This window comes from Corvus moneduloides, chromosome 1, assembly GCF_009650955.1.
Source record: "Corvus moneduloides isolate bCorMon1 chromosome 1, bCorMon1.pri, whole genome shotgun sequence".
In the NCBI taxonomy this organism is placed as follows: domain Eukaryota; kingdom Metazoa; phylum Chordata; class Aves; order Passeriformes; family Corvidae; genus Corvus; species Corvus moneduloides.
In genome coordinates, this window is record NC_045476.1 from 159,267,598 (window position 1) to 159,289,971 (window position 22,374).

The 22,374-nt window shown below is 41.4% G+C and overlaps 1 long non-coding RNA gene across 2 annotated transcripts in view; it reads right to left on the reverse strand.

Moving 5' to 3' along the window:
• The window catches only part of LOC116455746, a 60,316-nt gene that overhangs the window by 20,294 nt on the left and 17,648 nt on the right, over positions 1 to 22,374 (reverse strand). For both annotated transcript variants that reach the window (XR_004244464.1, XR_004244463.1), the window contains exons 2-3: positions 21,942 to 22,291; positions 21,502 to 21,671 (exon numbers count right to left, since the gene is read on the reverse strand). This is a non-coding gene — a long non-coding RNA (uncharacterized LOC116455746). The remainder of the gene's footprint in view (positions 1 to 21,501; positions 21,672 to 21,941; positions 22,292 to 22,374) is intronic.

Consider the following 22,374-nt stretch of genomic DNA (forward strand, 5'->3'; position numbering starts at 1 on the left):
CTTGAACAGAAAATGGATACTGATCCCAAAAATGGCTATACCAGCATGTCTGCACCACACCCCTTGTCCTGCTGCCACTAGAATTAGTACAGGTGAGAGACATTTAAGCACCTTACAGCCTCTGTTTCCTTTTTAAGTGCATCTTAAATACAGAAATATCAATAAGCATTCATGAGTAAGATTTCCTGTGTCCACTGTGGAAATGAAGAACACAGACTGTTACGGTTACAATGCCAGGGGGTGGAGTTTTGGTGTTGAATATTCTATACCATACACTTCCACGCTGGGGGATGTGGTTTCAGCAGGAAAGACTTGGGGTTGGAAGTGAGAAAGGGGCCATCCTGCCTGGCTCTCTTAGGAAATAAGACATTGGGAGCAGCCAAGCTCAGTTTCCCTGTTGGTTGTCAAAACCAGCACAACAGAGTAATGCTGACTTTCAGGTAGCTTATAAAATAACAATGTTGTGTTACCGCGGTATCTAAATGGCCCTAAGGCAGCAGTTAGGAAATGTGTTCTGTGTCGATTCACCCCTACACTCTGATTAAATTTGCACCCAAATCAAGTAGTACAAAGTCTCAAATTGTTTAATGAGTTGACTTGACAAATAGATGATCTTGGTTTTTAGCAGTTACCCTGAAAATGTGAGGCAGCAGGAGCCCTGACTTTTGTAGGTCAGTAGAAACAGTCTGGGGATCTTGTACTACTGTTCTATGATACTTTACACTTTCACAGCTTTAAAGCACTTCTGAGAGAATGTGCCACCTATTATTTCAAGTAATGCTAACTAAGCTCATGTTGAATGAAGCACAAAAACATCAATTTCTTTATGCCAGTGTTTGAGAATTATGTGCCAATGCAAGGACTCTTGGATCCCAGTTGCCTGCTGTGACCATCTGACCTGAATTTTTACTCAGTGCTGCATCCTGCAGGGTGATCTGCAGTAGCCAAATCATTTCATAGAGCTTTAGGCCCATGGGTATGGTATAGCCAAGAGCTAGAAAATACTAGCAACCACTGCCCATTTAAGGAACCTCCATTTGAGAACTGCCACCCTAGATATTATCTAACACTAACTAGTCCTATCATACTGCTCTGGTTAGGCTTGTTCATCTGGCACATAGCACTGCAATCCATGAAACTTGGCTTTGCTTGGTTTTCGCCAAAATCTTGTTGCTCTGGGCTAAACATAAAATTTGTCAGGATGAGGAATATAGTAGTTGAGTGCCCTGGGACAACAGATTCCCAGTCATCTTTCCCTAGATAGAATGTTTTTGTTCTAAAAGGCCTGACATTCTACATGCTTGTATCCCAGTAAAATCAATCCATCTTTCTCCTTGTGTGGGCTCAAGGCTGCTCTGGGAGCCTGGCTCAGCCTGAGAGAGCCCTTCCCTCTGCCACCTACAGATGAATGTGCTGGTAAATCTCACCTCTGACTCTTGTTTTCTGCCATCTCATACCACCTCGGGTGCCATAAGGCATTTGTGGGATAACACTGGCAGTACAGACCCTCTTGATGCTGTTTTCCTGTTGCCCAGTAGCAGCCCTGAAGGAATTACAGTCCATTGACAGGGACTTATAGATGTTGGTGGCCACCGTCTCCTTTCCTTTGACATGTTCCAAACATCACTTTTCTTCTTAAAAAGTAGTAAGAGCTTAGCACTGTTACTACTGTTGCTGTCACTTCCTAGTAGCAACAACAAAACATGGTTTGTTCCAGCCACTCAACTTCCATTTCTCATCTCCTCTTTCCTTCATTTTCTCTATTACTCCTGTGCTTGGTTTTCTTCTTTCTTAGAGTTCAGTGGGAACTTACGCTGGAGTAACAAGTGCTCCTCAGATGTACTCCAAGACTGTAGATCTGGTTCTTGCAGAACATGGAGGGAGAAGTCTGTCAAGGAGATAGAAAGTGAGGGAATTGAGCAATAACAGGAGGGTGATACAGCCCTGATGGACCAGAAGAAAGAATGAGCTCAAGGAAAGAGTGTGAAGGCAGAACAAGGGGGAAACAATAGAGATAAGAGCATAAATATGGGCAGGAAGAAGCAACACAAGGCCTTAAAGACAGAATAGAGATAAAATGAAAAGAGTTAAGGACTGTCAGTAAATAGATACACAATCTGAATGGTAATGGATCAGGAGCCTTAGCTGAAGCACTGGGAATGTTAAGGAGAGAAGGAAAACAGGCAGCAGAGAGTTTGCATCAATCCAGTTAGCCAGAAGGGACCTTGACTCAGCTTTTTTGACCTCAGAAGCTCACAGGAACAAGGTGGGATGATCATGAGAACAGGCTTTCTTGGGGAATTCATGAGATTTTCCAGATGGAAATAGCATAGACAAACCTTTGCACAGCAGATTTATGTCACTGCTGGCTTTGCTTCTAGCTGGAAATGCAAGGCAGAGTGAAAGCAAGTATTTATTTTCCTTCAGCAATCCTCAATCATTGAAATATTGAGTGAGTCTGTGAGTTTGGTTTAATCAATGCTGCTCTGGTCAAACTTGTCACTTATAGACAAAAATGCAAGTATGCCAAAGAGAAAACAAGACCACAAAAAAATAACATTATTGACAATGACCTTTGAGCAAAAGTGGATTTTGTTTCTGTTACACTTGTATCTCTTAAATCTCCTATACCCAAGTTCACAGCAGCAGAGTTCACAGTAAGGAGTTTGAATACATGACTTGATTTGTCAGAATTTCAGAGCACTGACTTCCAATGAAAGCAGTGGAAACATCAATAATCAAGTTTCTTCCAAGACAAGTTAATTAGCTGTAACACTTTTTCTGATCCCATGTCTTTGACATGTCTCCTGTGACATCTTGGACCTTTTGGCTTGGTTTCCTGGTAGAGAAACAGTCGGTGAACACAAGTCTGGTGTGCCCCAAGTGTTTTGTCATAGGATCTGGGAAAAAAATGGCTCAAAACCATGCAGGATTTTCTTCTTTTTATATGCTGAGGGGAATAACCTTAAGAAAAAATAAATCCTCTGTTTATTCATGGAGATTATTCTAAACAGAAAAAGCAGTGCAGAATATCTGGTGTAGCTGAAACTAATTACAATACAGTGCATCTTTCCAAGATTAAACAGTGGCTCATACTAAAAAAAAGATAGTCTTGAATATTTTGTGAAACCATACTGTCTGCTGATACTTTCCCTGAGTTCCATGGTGGATATTGAACTCTGGGCATGTGACTGTGACAAAGCCAGAACAGGCTTTTTTGTTGTTGCTGTTGATGGTGGTTTTTTTATGTTGAATAGCTCCATTTTGGCTAAAAGAACCAAATTTGAGATGGGGAAATACTGCTTACCAGCACGATAACCTTGTGTGGCAGCAGACTCATGATAAATACGCTATAGATCTAGAAGTTCAGTCTGATACATAGTCTGGACCAAAGGGTTCTCTCACAGTGTGATGATCTATTGTATTGCCCAGCCAACTGGAGTGGCATTAAAATGAATTATACCAAGTGCCTGGTTTGGGAATTGTCTAGTCCATTATGTTTTAAGTACAGGCTTCTTAAAGGGCAGGAGGAACCTTGGAGAGAAAAAATGAGTTGAAAACAAATTGTAACCATGACATTCTGCCTCCTCTCCTCTCCTCTCCTCTCCTCTCCTCTCCTCTCCTCTCCTCTCCTCTCCTCTCCTCTCCTCTCCTCTCCTCTCCTCTCCTCTCCTCTCCTCTCCTCTCCTCTCCTCTCCTCTCCTCTCCTCTCCTCTCCTCTCCTCTCCTCTCCTCTCCTCTCCTCTCCTCTCCTCTCCTCTCCTCTCCTCTCCTCTCCTCTCCTCTCCTCTCCTCTCCTCTCCTCTCCTCTCCTCTCCTTGCCATTTTTGGCAACTAGGGCATTATTTCCTCTTTCCTGTCACATACTGGTAGGGTTCAAAAAAGGCTTTTCAGTCATTTACCTTGTTGTGATTTGCAGAAAGAGAATAAAAGAGTTGTTTATCCTTTCATGCCTTCACAGCTGTGTCTGTGCTTCCTTTTTCCTGATACACGTCCTTTGCTTGTTTTCTGATGAGGTTTCATAAAGTCAGCATCAGAGATGCACCAGTGGGTTGCCTGGGCTCAATCCTTGGTATTTTACAACTCTTTCATGATGCCACCAACCACAACGTGCTGCATTGTTCAACCAGGCTCTATGTTCACACATTTCTCTTTATTCATAATGATCACATTTCTGCATGTTCTTGTTCTTCCAACTGACTCATGTGAGAAGGTCTCCAAGTTGTCAAATTCATTCTCAGGCTACTAGGCAAAGTAATTTTCTTTTATTTTCTCTTATTTTCTTTTAATCTATGCTAATTCTAAATACCCTATTGATTATCTTGTGCACTGTCAATTATGTAGCTACCACAGCTTCTGTATTTCTGCTGCAACTAGAAAAGTTTTCAGCCCCAGCATAAACATTCAAGGTGCATCTCTGGTAATAGCTCATGCTTTCATGATAGGATGACTCCTAGAAAGACAGACTGATTTTTGCTATCCAAGATAACCACTAAGACAAGGAAATTTTGATCCCTTGCAGCCTATATAACTCTGCAAACCCTGATCATTCAGACACAGAGCACACGTACAGGTCTGCATGGCACCGTGTGAGTTCAGCAATTCACAGCATTGTGTGGTTGCCATCAGTCTCCTCATCTGCCCCTCACCTTCATTTGGGAACTGAACTCTTACGAGCACTTACTTTGCATTTTGATCTCTCTGGCCTTCAGTAAAGTGTGCAATGCAGTCTGATACCCAGATAGATCATGTGCTAGTCAAGGGTGAGTCACCCTCAATCTTGGATGTGCAAAATTGCTTATTAAGTCTAAAGGTGGAGGAGAATCACATCTGTTTCACCTGAATTCCTATACAGCTGGCTTTGGATGCACTAATAAGATATCCAGGAAGGATGCTGAGGTCACCATGGCTATGATTTTGCACGAAGTCCTTAAAACTGCATTCCTAATTTTGGATTGTGATGGCTTAGTCACCTGCAAAAATTAGATTTTATATGATCATAGCTTGGTTGCTTATTTTGACAGATGCCAAAAATATTGGTACAAGTACCCTTTTCTAATAGCTCATATTGCAGTTTGCACCCTTGGCTCTGGTTCTCACATGCTTTATGTAAACTTTTCAGTGTGCAATCCCTATGAAGAGATGATCAATTTGTGTAATTTAATAATTACAAATAAAACCGTACTTCAGATTTTTCCAGTGTCATGAGCAGCTGCTGATGGATGTAAAAGCATAGAGTATCTGTCCATGCCCTCCCAAGGCTCTCTTGGAACTGCTCAGTGATGTTAAGCACTTAAACAGCAGGGATTTTTTGGGAACAGTCCAGCTTGCTCCGGTATTAGGGACCATTTAACAAATGGTGATAACTAATTTAATTAGGATCAGACGCTGATGCCATTTGCGGAGATGATGCCGTATGGACACAACCCACTGTTCTTTGGCTCTGAAGCATCCTTCTCTGATTTTTGGACTGCTATGAGATACAAACACTAACACGCTGACAGCAATGCACAGTAAATGGTTGGAGTATTGGGATATTTGTCATTCAACCAAGGTATTTTATCTACTCAGTTGTCAGATGCCATCAAGAGCAGCAGTTTTATATTTCTTGAAAGAATTCATTCCTCAAATGACTGTCTCAAAGTAATCAATGTTCTGAAATTCTTGTCACTTACTGTGCAATTTACACGTTGTGTCTAATTTACACACTGAGAGCTCAGAAGATTGGTCTTCAGTGATAGTATGTCTACTTCTTGTCAGTCAACAGAGGGGTTCTGACTAATTGCTGGTGTTTTTCTGCTGTTGTGGATTATGCCTACATGTTCTATGGAGCATGACTTCCATCTTCTGTCAGTTCAGGAAAAATATCCTCACTCAAAAAGTTGCTTTACAGGTCAAGAAAATCCTGTTTGTATTTCTTACCTCCTACAATTTGCACAGTTTCCAGCTAAGCTGTGGAACTCCCTGCCACGGGATAATGCAGACAGTAAATTTTCTGTGGTCTTTAGAAGACATTATACAAGTTCCTGGGATCTATTATATTACCTTGTCTCCATCTAGCAATGGTGCTGATGACAGAGGCCTGATACAGATTGTTGTACTTATTTTTGTCAGTCCTGGCTGAAGACATTTTGGATCACGGACTAAATCCAAAGTATGCATATGACCATATTTCTATCACTTCCACACATCATGGCTTGTGTTGAAGCACCAGTTGAATCAGTAGTTGTTAAGTTTACTGCCAGTGACTCACATTTGACCACAATCAAAACTGACCATTCTGTGTGGTGGCATATAGAGAGAAGTAACAGGAATGCTGCTGACACCTCTAGGTAGACTCCTAATGTCCCCTATTGATAATGACAACAGGATGAAGATTAACTATAACCCTACTATTTTTCTCACATGTTTTTTTCTCTGGTCAGATTCATTCTTAGTGACCTGGGTGTTTTTCCTCTTACATTTTGCTTGTGGACGTAGCACCTGTATTTACATTTATCACACAGCTGGATGATGATTTCTTGTTTGACAGCTGAGGGGCCTTCAGCATTTGCAGATATTATTGTCAGTGCTGGTCCTGATAAGAGGCCTTTTATAGATAACTAACAGCTTGCACATCTAGGCACATCTTTAGCTGTGATATTAGATATTTAGCAGGATTTGTGGATTCATAGAATCTGACAGGGATAACAATGCAAGCATTTCTGCTGGTGTCCTGTTATATATGAATATCTGTGAGGAATATTCCATTTTCTATTCTCTACATGGCTGCTACAGATAACTCTAGAGTGAGAAAAGGGGCAGAGTTCTAAATTTTGCCTTGTCGCTGCACCTCTGCTTTACAATATTCTTGTTGATATACTGTAAATTTGAAATCCCATGAAGTCTTGTCATCTCTGTTTGCAATGGAGGAAGAACTAAGAGAATCTGTGCATAAGACTGAAACAGATCTGACTCCCTGCAAATAGTTTTTTAACCAAGAATTCTTTCTTATTTTATTAACCAACTGAGAGTATATCTATTGTGTGACTGAGTCAATGCCCCGTTATTTCAAATTTGTAAATGCCTCACTCTGGTCCTCCACGGAATTCCCCAGCAAAGTTATGAGAGACAGTTTCACAAGCTCTACTTCCATGGCACATTTTTTCCAATGTTTTCCTCCTCAAGAAGCAAAAGAAAGAGAACAAAAATACCTTTAATCTGCTGATCTCTCAAACATTCCCCCACAGTTCTGTGAATACAGAGGGAGAAATCCTTCTAGAGGTGCAGGAGTTGAAGCAGTTCATCATGCTTCTCAGGACAGTTGCTTTTTTAATTGTTATGCACACACACACACAGAGCACTCATAGTCTCTAAGTCTTGGGCAGAGACTCCTCATTATTTTGTTTCTGAGATCCTTGAGAAGAGGGGACAGGTTTCTGCCATATGTCACTTGCTGCTGAAGAACTGATGGAAGCTGATGGCATTTAGCTCTGGCTCTGAGATTTTGCTAGATGGGTTTTACTCTCTGAACAGGAACTCTCCCTCCACATTTAAATGTTTATTTGAGGAAGGTATGCTATTATAAAATCGGTACACTGCAAGTATGATCAAGATCCAAAAAACAAAGCAGCTTAGACAAGAGCCATCAATGAGCAGAAATCCATCTTCATTCACAGAACATGTAAATACTGTGAGAGCATAACATGGCCCAAATGGATTGAGGAGAAACTGAGGCAATAAAGTATTAGATAAGAGTAGGGGTCTACAAAACATATTCCATAAAATCCCATATCCCCATTTCTAGAATCATTCTCCTTTTTCCAATCAAGAGTTTCCAGGCTCACTAATATTCTCAACATGTGGTTTAACAACAAAGCCCAGTGTTATCTGTATTTTGGGGTTTTTTTTTGCTTTTGTTTGGTTGGTTGGTTGTGGTTTTTTTTTGGTTTTTGTTTGTTTTATTTGTTTGTTTGTTTTTAATTCGGTTTGTTTTTTAATAAGCAACCTGCAAGGGTTTTTTTAATAATAAAACCAGTGCTTAGCCTCAGTCAGAGAGCAAAGCTCTCACTGTGTGGCAAGTTGCTCAAATCTACAGGAAAGTGAACTCCTGCCCGAAGCAGCAGAAGGGGGAAGGGTTGGTTGCAGGGCAGGAGCAAATGATGTGAAGACAGCAAAGGGATGCTTTGATTTTTAAAATAAATCTGGGATTAAGTTTTTTCAGGTGAATAGCACTACCCCAGTATAATGAAGCAGAAAAGTGCAGTGCTTAGCCCTGGAAGATGAGAGATGTACAAACCAAACCTGTAATGTCCACAGCAAGCAAGAAATGGCAATAAGTTCCTAGCTACGAGTCTAGGATGCTGCTGTCAAAAGCACTGATGACATTTGATGCAGCAAATGAGACTGGAAGGAAAATTCAGAGTCAACATTTGCCCTGGGGTTTCTGACAAGTAGATGTAAACGGATGGCCATCAGGATCCTCTGCCAGTGGAAGAACATGTCTTAGGACATGTTGAAATCGAGTTATCATTGGCTAAATTGAATTGCAAGAAATCTGTTTGTGTGCAGTCCTTTGAACTGAAAGAGCAGATACTCTGCAGCAGAGAGGAATGAAAACCTGTGGTGTGTTTCTGGGCAGGCAGTGCCTGGTGTTTGGGAACTGAGACCTATGATTTTCCTTACCAAACTGAAGAGCTAAAAAAAAAACCAAAACCATGATCTAGTGAAAAAAGCAAAACATGATCTAGTGAACACAGAGAGACATGAATACTCAAGTAAATTTCTGAGTGCTGTGAATAGAAGCCTTAGGAAGGAACTGCCTCAACTTGCCCAAGTATTTGTTCCTGCTCCAAAACAGAGTTCCTGTAAGAATTCCTGTGAATTAGAATAACAGGCAGCTGTGGCACTTCTCTTACAGAGCAGCCACTCAAAGTTCTTCGGACTCCAAACTGTACAAACTATTTTATTTCTATTTCTAAAAAAGCGTATTTAATCTTTGTTTTTATAAAGCTTTCAAATCTGGTTTTGGAGCTTTGTTAAACTGGGATTTCTTGGTGATACAACATCAGGAAACTTGCAAAGCTCATTTATTTTTCTGAGCAACTGTTTAAGGGTAAAAGGAAAGTATCATTATTTTTTACAAAAAAATATTTACTTGAAAAGGCAAGTATCATTATTTTTGTGTCACTGTCTGTACATGAAATAGAAATTCTGGTCAGATTTTGATCCCATATATATATATACACACGCATATATTTATATATTTATTTATTTAAAATTTATATTTATATCATGTGAAGACCTCTTCCTCTACCTGATGAATGTTGCATTTACAGAAATAGATTTGGAACTGAATGAAAAAATATTACCTTGATTTTTCTGTTCATTTAGAGGAACACAACTGATTTCAGTAGAGGTTGCCTCTGATTAAAGCTAGTGAGTGTACCAGAACAGCCTTTATATATTAGGGTATAGAACAGCAAGCTGAAATCACTCAAACAAGTTTACTGTTCAAGCTAGGATTTAAAAGTCCTGAAAATCCTGTTTATGTAATTTTTATTTCCCTTTAACCCCTTGGCAATATCTGGTAGGACTCCTGCCATAAGCACTAATGAATTTTGCATTGAATTCTGACTCTTGGCATTTAGGGCTTAATAAAATCTTCTTTTCCTTTATCTGGAAGATTCCTTTTCTGCTAATTGGTGTCAACATCAATCAAGATCAGAAGTGTAAAAACAATAGTTTAAAGGCCTTTTGCTCATCTGCTTTATACCCCAAGTAATATGGAGCTGTAGTCAGCTTACAAATAAAAGTGGCAATAAATGTTCTTTCACTGTAAAATGCACAAAATTCTTGGAAACTTTGAAAAATGGTCCTGTTGCTGTAAATTAAAAGCTTTTTTCAGAGCTCTGTCAGTTACTCAAATGGCATTTTGAGTGAGTGAGGCTGTGCTAAATGCTTTGTGTAGCCTTAGAAGAGCTTCCTCCAGACCTCCAAAACTGTGGATGACACTGTGGAGATTTCCTTTAGAGGAAGATCCTCTGGAAGATGAGGGCTGGGTCACAGATTCATGAATGTGCATGCCTAATATCATAAGCATCTTTCATTGTTTATGTGGGTTGAACACATCATTAAAACCTGTGGCCAGGGTAGGGATGGAAGTATGGTTGCTGATGGGCAGCACCTTGTTTCCATGAGAGGGGACTGCCCCTTGCTCTATGCAAGGCTGGAGACCTTGGGTCCTACTGAATTTGGGGTTTGCCCAGGTCAGAAGCAAGATCCAGGCAATCAAGGACTCAGTATAAGGCCCTGGAGAGGGTGTTTGGTGATGCACAAAATGTTGTGTATGCTGGTGAGACAGTGGCTGCTGGGACAGTCATCTCCCCCCATCCCTGCAGGAATGGTAGAAGGGTGCAGCAGCCCATCAAATTCAGTCCTAGGGTTGCAATGACTTCTCCTCCTGTCTGTTGAGAGATTTGGAATACTGTTATTTGTATAGACAAGCCATGAAAGGATGATGTCTGAGATAAAACCAGCACACGGCAGGGCTGCCCATTACACAGACTCCTCCCTGAGCTCTGATCCTGTCCTGTCTGTCCTGCAACAAGCAACACAGAATCTAATCCTTACAGTGGCAAGGGACCACAGCCTCTATCCCCAATAGTAACAAGGGGTAGATATGTGTGAGCACAAAGACCAAGCCAAGGACTGGAGGAATGCCTGGGGAAGGTGGTTTGTGAGGAATGGCCTTTAGTAATGACCAAAACTTGTCTGGCAATCCCAGCTCAGGGTTCCCCACCTCCATCACTCTTAGTGAGAATATGGAGTTGAGATGTCATGTGGACATCCCAGTGCCTCTGTAGGGCCAGCACAGAAAGCTCCATTGATGAGTCAGGTTCTGTCCTCTGAGAGACAATGTATTTATTAGTAAAATGTAAGTGAATAAAAAGATTTTTCTACACCGAGAATCAAAGCCACACAGTAAAAAGTGTAGTTATTTTCCTCAAAGCAAAGGTAAATGACATGCAGGATATTTCCTGCCTTTCCATGGCTGAGCTGGGGAAAAGTACTTTTACACACAGAAGCAGTATGAGACTGAAGTCATTGCTGACAGAGGATCAGGGACAACAAACAGCAATTTCCAATCCTCCCATGATACCTTGTGGCTCACACTGCTGCACAGCTCGTTGAGCTGCAACATTAGGGTAGCTTCATCTTGTTGCCCAGTGAAGCCTAAAATAAAACCTGGGGAGGTTCATGGTACTTTCTTTGTTAGGTGCTACAGTGCCCATAAAGGAAGAATACACAAGGGAAGGACAAGCATGTACATGGAATCATAGGATCATTTATGCTGGAAAAGATCCTTAAGGTCATTGAGTCCAGCTGTTAAGCCAGCACTGCCAAGTCCACCACTAAATCCTGCCCCCAAGTGCCACATCGATACATATTTTAAGTATCTCCAGGGATGGTGACTCCAGGCCTTCCCTGAGTAGCCTATTCAAGTGCTTGATGACCTATGGTGAAGAAATGTTTCCTAATATACAATCTAAACTACCCATGGCACAACTTGAGGCCATTTCCTTCTGGCCTGTCATTTCTTACTTGGTGAAAAAAGAGGCTGATCCCACCTGGCCACTCTCCTGTCAGGGAGTTGTAGAGAGTGATAAGGTCTCCCTGAAGCATCCTTTTCTTCAGGCTAAACAGCCCCAACTCCCTCCACTGACCCTCATAAGTCTTGTGCTCCAGACCCTTCCCCAGCTTCATTGTCCTTCTTTGGACCTGCTCCAGCCCCTCAATGTCCTTCCTGAGCTGAGGGTCCCAAAACTGGACATAGCACTTGAGGTGTGGCCTCACCAGTGCCCAGCACAGAGGGACAATCACTGCCTTGGTCCTGCTGGCCACACTATTGCTGGCCATGATGCCGTGGGGCTTCTTGGCCCTCTTGCCCCACCTGGGCACATGCTGGCTCATGTTCGGCGACAGTCTGCCAGCACCCCCAGGGCCTTTCCTGCTGGGCATCTTTCCAGCCACTCTGCCCCCAGCCTGGAGCACTGCAGGGCCTTGTTGGGACACAAGGGCAGGACCCAGCACTTGGCCTTATTGAACCTCATACAATTGGTCTCGTTCCATCAATTCAATGTCTCCAGAACCCTCTGCAGAGCCCTCAGCCTCTAGCAGATCGACATTCCCACCCAATTTGCTGTTGTCTGCAAATTTACAGAGAGTACACTTGTTTCCATCACCTAGATCATCAATGAAGATATTGAACAGGACTGGGCCCACTACTGATCCCTGGGGGACACCAATGACCAGCTGGATGCAGCACCATCACTCTCTGGGCCCAGCCATCCAGGCAGTTCTTGCCTCAGCAAAGAGTGCACCTGTCCAAGCTGTGGCTTTCTGACTTTTCCAGGAGAATGGCCTGGAATGCTATTTTGACACTACTTCATCACACAGTGCAGTACAAGGCTGTGTCTGGTCAATAGAGCAATGGCAAATCTCTTGGTGTCCCGCAGGCCATTGTGCATTTTGAGTAATAGCTGCCTGGGGAGCAGGTTAATGCCAGGCACAGGCTCTGTTTGCTGTAACTCACGTGAATAGCTATGAACAGAAAGGCTGAACGTTGCGATGACAACACATCAATAAGCAAAGCCACTTTCTGCACCTTTTGACATGAATTACCTGTCTTGGATACTGCACTATAATCAGCACTTGCATCACCAGGAGGAAAATAAAGGCCAGTATGACCTTCTGGAGCAATAGGACCTGTTTTCCTGGACTGATGAGAGAGTCATTAGTCTGAAAAGTTACTTGGACTGTCAGTAACCTTCTCACTGTGTGATGCAGTGCCTTAGCTGAGCCACACCTCCGTGTTTAATTTACCCTTCTGCACAGGGTGAGTTCTTTAGGGACTGTTAGAGTAAATGTTTCTGCAGGCATGATGGCTGGGCAGCCTGCAGCACTACAAGGACAGCACATGGACTTTGTGCAGAATCAAACATGAGCCCTTTGGGGTGGATCACTGGGGTACAGAAGGAGAGAATTGGGAGGAGTAGTTTTGCTGGGATTTCCAGCAACATTCCTGACCCACGTGGCTGTGTGTGCCCCTGGTACCGGGGAAGGAAGCAGCTACAAAAGCAGTGGGACTGATTGTGCATTAGAGGGGCTTTCCTATCAACAACAAAACAGACTGTTTTGTCTCCATTCACCTTCTAGGCAGATCAGGGCAGTCCTTAATGCTGGTCTTAGCTATTTCTCTCTTCGTTTCACACATATTTCAAGCAAACAGGGATGACAAAAGCATGCAATTTATTGCAACACACAGTGCTGGTAATTTTGCAGGCTCTGAGGCCAGCTGAACAATATGCTGCTGACCTTAAATTGCTCATTCTCCTCAGCTGTTAAGTAAAAGAATAAATCAATGGGTAATTCCTTTCTCTCACCATACCTCCTCTCCCTCCTCCATTTTTAAAGTCAGACATCAGTCCTTTTTATTTAGCCATGACAATGCAACCAGTGCAAAGAAAATCTTAGTACCCAACCGATATGTTTAGTTTATTTTATAGTGTTAATTAGGTGTGCTTAGTGCCTTTCCGAGGAAGACAGGATGCTAACCTTAGAAACTCAGATAATCCTATTGTCAAATACATTTGTTTATTAAAATAGGTTTGTTTCCTTTTTCTTAGGAGGACTTAGCTTAGAGGATTTTGCTTCTCCTCTAAAACCCAGACTAACCAGGGGATTGCTGGATGCTGGGGGATGTTGCAGGCCAATGACTGCAGAATTACCTGCTGCTGTATCTTGTCTGAGCAATGTGTGCAGCTGCAGCATAGCACAGCTGTTTGAGGAGCTGGGAGAGATGTAAAACTGTTTTAATCCTTTGTAGTTCTTACCTGAATTTATTGAATAGCATTTTATTAGCACAAAATGGGGAAGGCTCTTTTTTAACACTTGCAAAATATGAACAAGGTGCTCCTGCTGCTGTTGAACACGTTCTTTGGTAAGAGCAACTTAATTTAGATTTGGACGTAGCTCAGAGCAACTAGATCCTTGTTTCATTTATACACATATAGTTTCTGAATTGGAGAGTCTGGATTGAAGTACACCTTCAGTGCTTCAAAGAAGTGAAATGGCACACAGGGAGAGGGACTGGCTAACAGCAAAAGGCCGCATCATATAAGTCTGAAGTTTCCCATGAGCTAACGGATGCAATATTCTTTGTGACTATGTGTAGGCATGTCTATTTAGATATGCTTTTTTTTTACAGCATCATGACCACACTGAGCCTGGCAGCACCTGTGAAGTGGGAGCCTGAAGTGTGTTTGTTTCCTTCCCTCTCCTGCCCACGGTAGTGAGGCTGTTCTGTGTCCTGCCCGACTTGCTGTGCACAGGAAGGAGCATAGGCAGGCAGGAACTTTGTCTGAGCTGTCCATATGGGAGCAGAATTAGGATTTCCTACCAGCACAGAAAACCATTCTAATAGTAAGAAATAAGCCATGATATAAATCATAAATATATATGCTGCCCTTAGGGGATATCAGTTTGTATCACAGGGTATCAATAACCATTCCCTTTTGTGCTGTTGGGCAGGGGAGGCCAGTTAAGCTGCTCTGTGGCAAATGAACTGTTAATATCTGAAGCACCCTCTAAGAGAAAGAGGCATGAGGGCACTATGTCAATTTCTTGTACTGAGATGAAATATGAACTGCGGCAAAAATAGGAAAAAAAATCTGTTTCAATGAACAATCACATTTTGGAATTTTCTTTTCTCCATGGTAGAAATTTAATAAAACAACTGGAAGTAATCAGGAAATAAATTATTTTCTGACCAAGGAAAAAGTTTTTAGGCTTGTTCAGAAAAGGTGAGTATCATTCTCATCTCTGTTTCAGATGAGCCATGTCACAGAGGCCAGCCATGATTTGGTTTCTCAACAGGCTGTTTCCTTCAGGGCTTGTTAGGCCTTTGATTTCACTCGATATGGAAGTACCTGTGGTCTTCCGAGCCTGTTATCTTGCAAGATGAACAATCAACAATAAAAATGAATAAAAAACCAAATATGTGCCAACAGACCAGTTTTGTGAATCACAGAGCCACAAGGTCATTTGTCCTTGATAGACAGTTGGCTATGAATTACCACTGCTAATTAATGCAAAGCTGGGACAATGTTTTCTGTCCCAGAATCATAGAATGACTTGGGTTAGAAGGTACTTTAAAGATCAGCTGATTCCAATGCCTCTGCCATGGACAGGGACAACCTTTCATTTGGCCAGGTTACTCAAAGCCTCATCCAGCTTGGCCTTGAACTTCCAGGGGTAGGGAGTTCACAACTTCCTTGGGCAACCTGTGCCAGTGCCCCAGCCACCTTCACAGGAAAGAATTTCTGCCTAATATCTGTCACTTCATTCTCCTACATGATGTTCTGCAGAAATTAATTTTACAGAACCAACATCCAGCATTTTATTTGTTTTACATTTATCTGCCATGAAGTTCCCCTTCACTCCTCTCTTTAGCGGTTTCCCCCTCCTACTAAGAGACAGAGTGAGTAATAAAAAAACATTCAGCTTTTGCTGGTTTAAGATTTGTCATCCTGTGCTTTATGACTTAGAATTGGTCTTGCTAGGAAAAGAAGCCACTGGGAACAGAGACTTATTCTCTGTTCAGACTGACAGCAGGATAGACAGGTGTCATCTCATGATGACATTTAAAGGTGGACGAGCCCCGTGAGGGAGGGTGTTCAGTCTGGTGTAATCAGTGTCAACCCTTATGAAGACTATTTTTGTCAACTTTATTTATTCCTTTGAGACATTGCTTTATAATAACAGGAAGACTGTAATTTAAATGGTTATGTGGTGTGGGTGGTTGAATTATTCATTCTTTACGAAAGGCAGACTCTCCATCGAAATCCTAAAGTGGCTGACCTGCAATATCCTCTCTCTTCCCTTCCCACCTGCTGTGCCCTGAAACACGAAAAGAATACTATGGCTCCTTCAATTAATCTGCAGGGATGGAAAATTAGCATATTTCCCTTTTATTTAAGGAAGATGCTTCACCCCTGAGACTTTCGCAGAGACACCTTAATTGGTCATCTTTCCAAGCTTTCATTTTATTAAGAAACAATGAGCAGCATTTTGCAGCTAGCCTATGTAAAAAATGCTGAAGTTTATTGTAACGTGGATCTCTGAACCACTGAAATAAAGACTAGTGTGGGCAATTTGCAATAGCTTCCACTATTTAAATGCAAATGTGCATACAGAGCTTTGTTCTAGGTATCAGTCATTTGATATACCTTGGGTTTTGTCCCTGCCCTTAAATACCTGAGATTCTTTCTGAGATGCACATTCTTAAAAAAACCCAAACAAAAACAAAACAACAAAAAACCACCAAAAGCAACAAAAACCATGACTGAAAAACCCCAAGAACCAATCCACCAACCTGCTCCCCAGGTTGCAGGCTGTATATCTAATGTCAATATTCCCTGTGCAGCATCTGTAAAAATGTGTTTCATCCAGGCTTGTTGAGCTTTTGATGGGGTACCCTTCCTTCTCAGACGAGGGTAAGAGAGCAGAGGAGGCTGCTGTTCTGCTAAGTTCTTTATTTCATAGTCTCATAGCTTTCTTGAAGGCAGAGTTCGAAGGGGGTTCATGATAAAGGCAAGCAGCAACAGCAACAGCAACAGCAGGCAAAACCAGCTTCTTCTTCTTCTATATGCTCTATATGCTCCATAAACTTTTTCTTACAGAAGTGTGGATTATATTTGTTAATTGACCAATAAGATTAACACACGATTCTAGTTTTTCTTTTCTTAACCTATCCTGGTCTATTTCTAACAATCATAAATCTCACACAAGTGTTACATAGGTATTACACAGATTTACATGTACAGTTTCTATCAGCTCTTATTGTTTATGTGAACACTCTGTCTAAAAAATGTGAACAGTATAATTCTATCTATATTTTGTCTAAAGTAAAGAATTCTGTGAAAAGGTAACACTACTGTAGCAACAACTGTGTTTAAGGTCTCTGCTACAGCTTTTTAATGTTTAAGGCACTTAGCATATATTTCTACTAAAAGTTAAAAAATCTATATTTCTATTTCACTTTAGTGTGGCTTCATGTATCTCAGCTTGTACAAAGGTTTTAATTCAACCCCTGTGCTTTGGTTTCCCTCTGGGCCTGAGTCCAGAGGAGCTTTCACTCCAGCAGTCCCTCACCTTATCCAAATGGCCCTTAGGCCACCAGCTGCTGCTGGAGCAGAGAGGAACATATAGGAGGGTATACTGGCCATGGCATGCCAAATGCATTTGCCACAGCAGCAGCCCTCTTTATTTCTCTGTCTCTTCCTCTAGAAATCTTGAATATGTTTAAATATTAAAGCTGGACACATCTCAGTACATCTCCTGTGGAGTCTTTCATTGAAAATATCCAAAATCCAATAAAATCAGCTGGTCCTTTTGATGTTTGTAAAGTGGTTGCTCACTGAGGTGGCTGGGCTGGGAGTCTCATATCAGACTCCCACAAAGATATCTACAGAGTATTTCCAATAGTGCTCATAATTGTACTCTGCTTCCTGGGTATTCCATTCTGCTCACTAGCATATCCTTTATTAAAAAAAAAAAAAAAAAAGGATATTTAGGAGGATTTGTCTGCTTTATTTCTACCTCAATGTAGCATTGATTTTCTTTGTGTCTTAGAGAAATCCTTTAACCAAAAAATACCTTGAGGTTACAGAAATCTATTCATTTCCTAGGAAAAACTGTTGATAGTACTGTCTAAATCAGAATTGTTTCATCTGTACTAAGAAGGGAAAGTGGCTGCTGCGTCAACTGAGGGTGAAAACTCAGTAATTCTAGCATTTAGGGGGTTTTTGCCTTAATAATGATGCTCCACTTGTATCCCCCTATAAAAACAAATGGAAAAGGGCAACAGACTTCCAGGTACTTTTCATGATCACAGACCCAGCACAGCTGGGAATAACAGCAACTTCCAAGCCCTTTAGGATTAAGTTACCATGCAAAATAAGCTTATGTGCTTTCCTTTACAAAGCAAACCCTTTCCATGCTCTCAAATCAAGACTGGTGAAATACGAGGACAAACGCCCAGCTCCCGCAGAAGTATTTATACTTCCATTTAATTTTCACATCAGACACCAATACTATTCACGAAGATTAAAAATGGGAGTCTGAAGACAATAGAGGTTCTCAGCCAAATTAGTATTGTCTGTCAGAAAGAACAGACTCTTTCAGCAGCTGCCACATTAACCATTGGCCTCAGTCAGTTTTCCATTGAGTAGCAGGCGCTTATCCAATTTTCTAATACATACTATTGCCTTGGCAAGGGGTAAGTGGGATCTTGTGCCAGGACACTTGTATCTAGAGCATACTTTGACTCCTTGCTGTGTTTGCAGAAATTCCAGGTACACATCATTAATCACAAAGCCTGTCCGATTCTTGAATTATTTAATACAATATTGGAGAACTTTTGAATTATTTAAAGCAATATGCAAAAGGTTCTCTGTGATATACATGCAGAGATTATTAAGAACCTTGCTAAACAGACTTAAATTGCCAGAACCTAATATCAGCTCCCCATGTTCCATAGCCCTAACTCGAGGAGGGAAAGAAACAAAATACTGCTGCCCAATACCCTCCTGCTTTACCCTAAAATTTACTGCAACTGTTATAAATAAGTGCAATGGTTTTAATCTACCTCATTTGAAACTGCTCAAAACACGACAGGGAAAAATGGCCAGCACATTGTAATTTGGTATTAGTGGAGCATGGGAAAGCCAGGAAGTTTATCTGATCCTCCTGATCCTGTGAACAGGCAGATATAACAGGGAAACAGGTTGTCTTCCAAAGTGCCTTGATCTTTCTTTTTTTTTTTTCCTGGAGAGACCAGGAATGAAAGAGCAACTTCTATAATGAATCTGGTAGTTCTTCAAGATGCATTAAGAGTGAAAAACATTACTTGGGTCTACTTGAGAAGTTCATTCAGCTCCTTAGTCACACCCAGAACAAGTGGACCACAGCCAGATCAGTACAAAAGGTGCCCCAGGAACCAAACAGCAGAGCTGGACATCAAAATGCAACTTCAGCTTAGCCTCATAAGCAGTTTAGCCCACATTTAAACACAGGATTTGCAGCCATGAGCTTGTTTTGGAGTTATGGTTATGCTTTCCCACTGAAATGGTCCTCACACTCATTATAAAGATAGGCTGGGAGAAACATCCTGAACCCTAAAGAAGGGAGAAGTGGCAGCTGAGTAATTCTCATTGTCAAGAGAATCAGTTCCTGCATCCTTCCTCCTCCTCTTCTTCTCTTACATAGCCATTTGCTAGGGAAGATGGGGACCAGCTCCTTAAAGTCCCTTGAGGACAGATGGTGATAGAATTAGGACCCTACAGAAGTGAACATGCCAGGTGACCCTAATCTGAGCTGCTGTCTCAGTCTGACTATGCCTGCAGGCACATTAGCAGATACACTCTGGTTATTTCCTTGAAACTTTTCATCCCAGCCAAGCAGGTGAACTGAAATTTCCTACACAGTTTTTTCCCTTTAGCTTGACACAGAGAAGCTGAGATTCTCCTCCAGTCACACCACTGCAGAGCTGCAGCTCTTTGTGCAAGTGTGCCCATACATCCTTTAACTTGGCCCATGGACATTAGGGAGTCATTTTCAATAGAATATTATTTTCTCTCTGTTTCTAAGTAATTTATCTCTGAAAAAAAGCCCAGTCAGTTTTCCCTGAAAAGTACATAGCATTTTCCCATTTTTAACCTTAAAATACTGCAATTAAATGGTGAAGAAGGGCAGAAGAAGAATTACTGACATGTATTTTTTTAGCCAAGTAATCACAATGGAAGCATTCACTTTTCCACTTATTTTGAGATGGCCATGAACTTATTATATAGCCAACTCTAACACACCAGGATAATATATGACAGTGAATCATCCTGGTTTATCCATTCAGCTTGCCCTGTGAGTTTACAAGGGCTGAAAATCTATTTGCTTTTCACCTTGTTTAGCCTTGATTTAAAGGTATGACAGGAAATGAGTGGATGCCATACTTCAGTGTCTCTCTATGGGGAGTAAAGCCTGTCACACATTGTTGCTGATGCTTCTGCCGAGGTATGGACATGGGGGTATGACCCCCTGTGCATAAGGGACAAATACACAGCTCTGCCCTGACAACAAGCCAGGCACAAAACATCCAGGGTTTTTCCCACTCCTTATCCAGTGGTTTGATTATTGGAGAGAAGAAAGGCAGTCCCATTGCACCTCCACACCGAGCGCTCCTGGGACTGTGCAAGGCATCAGGAGGCCCTGACTCACCAGGAACTCGAATTTCCACATCTGTGAAAGGTATAGAATTATTCTGGGAGAGATCTGGGGGGCAGCTCTTCTGCCTGGTGTATCACGCTTCCACTGGTGTAAAGCATGCCTAGTTTTGTGATTTGTTTCATAATGTCATGTAGAGTAAGGTGCTCTCTTTCCCTTCCCTCCCCACAACTCCTGAGACTTTGCTGACACTGTACCAGGTGGATTTTGCCCTTTTTTGTACACTTTTTGGTCATTCATTCAGCACCACATTCTCTTTACTTCATGTACATCCAAAACTACAACATAAAAGTTGACCAACCAGTGCCTTGTCTATCCTGAAGGCAATATAATCACACCACAGGTACAGCTGGCTTCTATTTCTTTCTTTCCTTTTTCAGCTTTTCCCATAATCTTTAGTTTAAGCAATTTTAAAACCAGGTAGCAAGTCCAGTTGTTGTCACTCTATGTCATGACTGGTGAAAAAGGCCTTTATGAATACATTATTTTTGTTTCATGGACATCCATTCTCATCACTTGATTCCTTTGAAATCAATTTTGTGTTTGTAGAATTTAAGAGCTGTGTACTTAATCTCAACATCCTTACAAAGATTTTCAATCAGACATTTATGGTAATCCAGAGCCTACAATATACACCATAAAATTGTTTTAAGCGTAATGTAGACTTTCAAAGGCAAAATATTTTTAGTTCATATTTTCCTTAACTTCTGGATAATTTTAATTGTCTGCTTTGTTGAAAGAAAAGTGTTTGGTTTTTTATGCAACATTATTTTTCCCACTGAGCATTCTTTGATGTACACAAAACCAATAATACAGAGATAACCATCTTGTGCCATTATCGTGGCACTTCAAGACTTCTTTGAATTACTTGTGGTGCTGTAAGGATTAGAAGACTCTCAGATTGTATATGAGCATCTTTCATTTGATTCAGACAGAACTAGTTCTGTTTATTAAGCACTTTCAATAGGAGGGCACCATCACAAAGAAGCAAAAGGCTTCTCAGATTTTATTGTAACTGGAAATTTTACATCCTGCTGCAGCTCGGGGAGTGTTTTCTTCTGCAGCATGGCTTCCTTTGTAAAGTGAAATATTTAGGGTAAAATTCTGACATCTTATTCACATTCTGCAATAACAACTCCTCCCACTGAAATCAATAAGACTACTCAAAGGATGAAGACTTACATAATATGTTAAAGGTGGATAGAATCTGAACCCTCAGAATTTAGCTGCATTTCTTTTCCTTTTAGCCTGCTTGACCAAGCTGGATGAGAACAGCCATAAACCAGCGCTTCGGCCCATGTGAAAATGCTGCTGGTACCCAGAGAGCAGGACTCAAAACCAAACTACAGCTCCTGTAAAGTGAAAGATGGAGAAATAGAAAGGGAAATAATTACAGTAAAAAGCCAATTTAGTTATCAAAAATCTGCAAAATCCAAATGAAGCAATTATTTGTTGAAAAGCAAGGAAGCAAATTGCACTGCAATCAATTGCACAGTGTCATTGAAAATGGAAAAAAGTTAGGGTGAGAAGTCTGAAAAAGTTATGGTGACCTGCAGCTTTTACTTGATTGTTTATTAATAATAGAAGTATTTTAGGATAGATATGTTAACAGGCACACTTACCTGCCTCAACTGATGAGTTACTATTATGGTTTTGCCCAAAGCAAATGTGCTGAGAAAAGAGACTACACACTGAACTTGTAGAGATCCTGGCAGTGCTGATGTCCCTCAGGGATCTTTCTTTAACTTTTACAACTTTTTTCTCTGCTCTTATGCCTGAATGATTTTCTCAAAAAAATCACAGCACTTCCTCCACAAGGTATTGTATCCTGAATCCAGTCAGCCTCGCAGACCACGTCCCAGAGACCAGAAATCCACAGCAGAGTGGCAGATTTCCCACAGGCCACTTCCAGTGTATCAGTTCACAGACAATTGCAGGAATGTTTCATCCTCCTGTTCTTTTCTCAGATGAGCTGGAAGGATGAAAAAAGTGGTTAAGACACCTGAACAGAAAGGAGGTAGTGACAGACCAGCCTGGGGAGCCAGGGATTCTGTT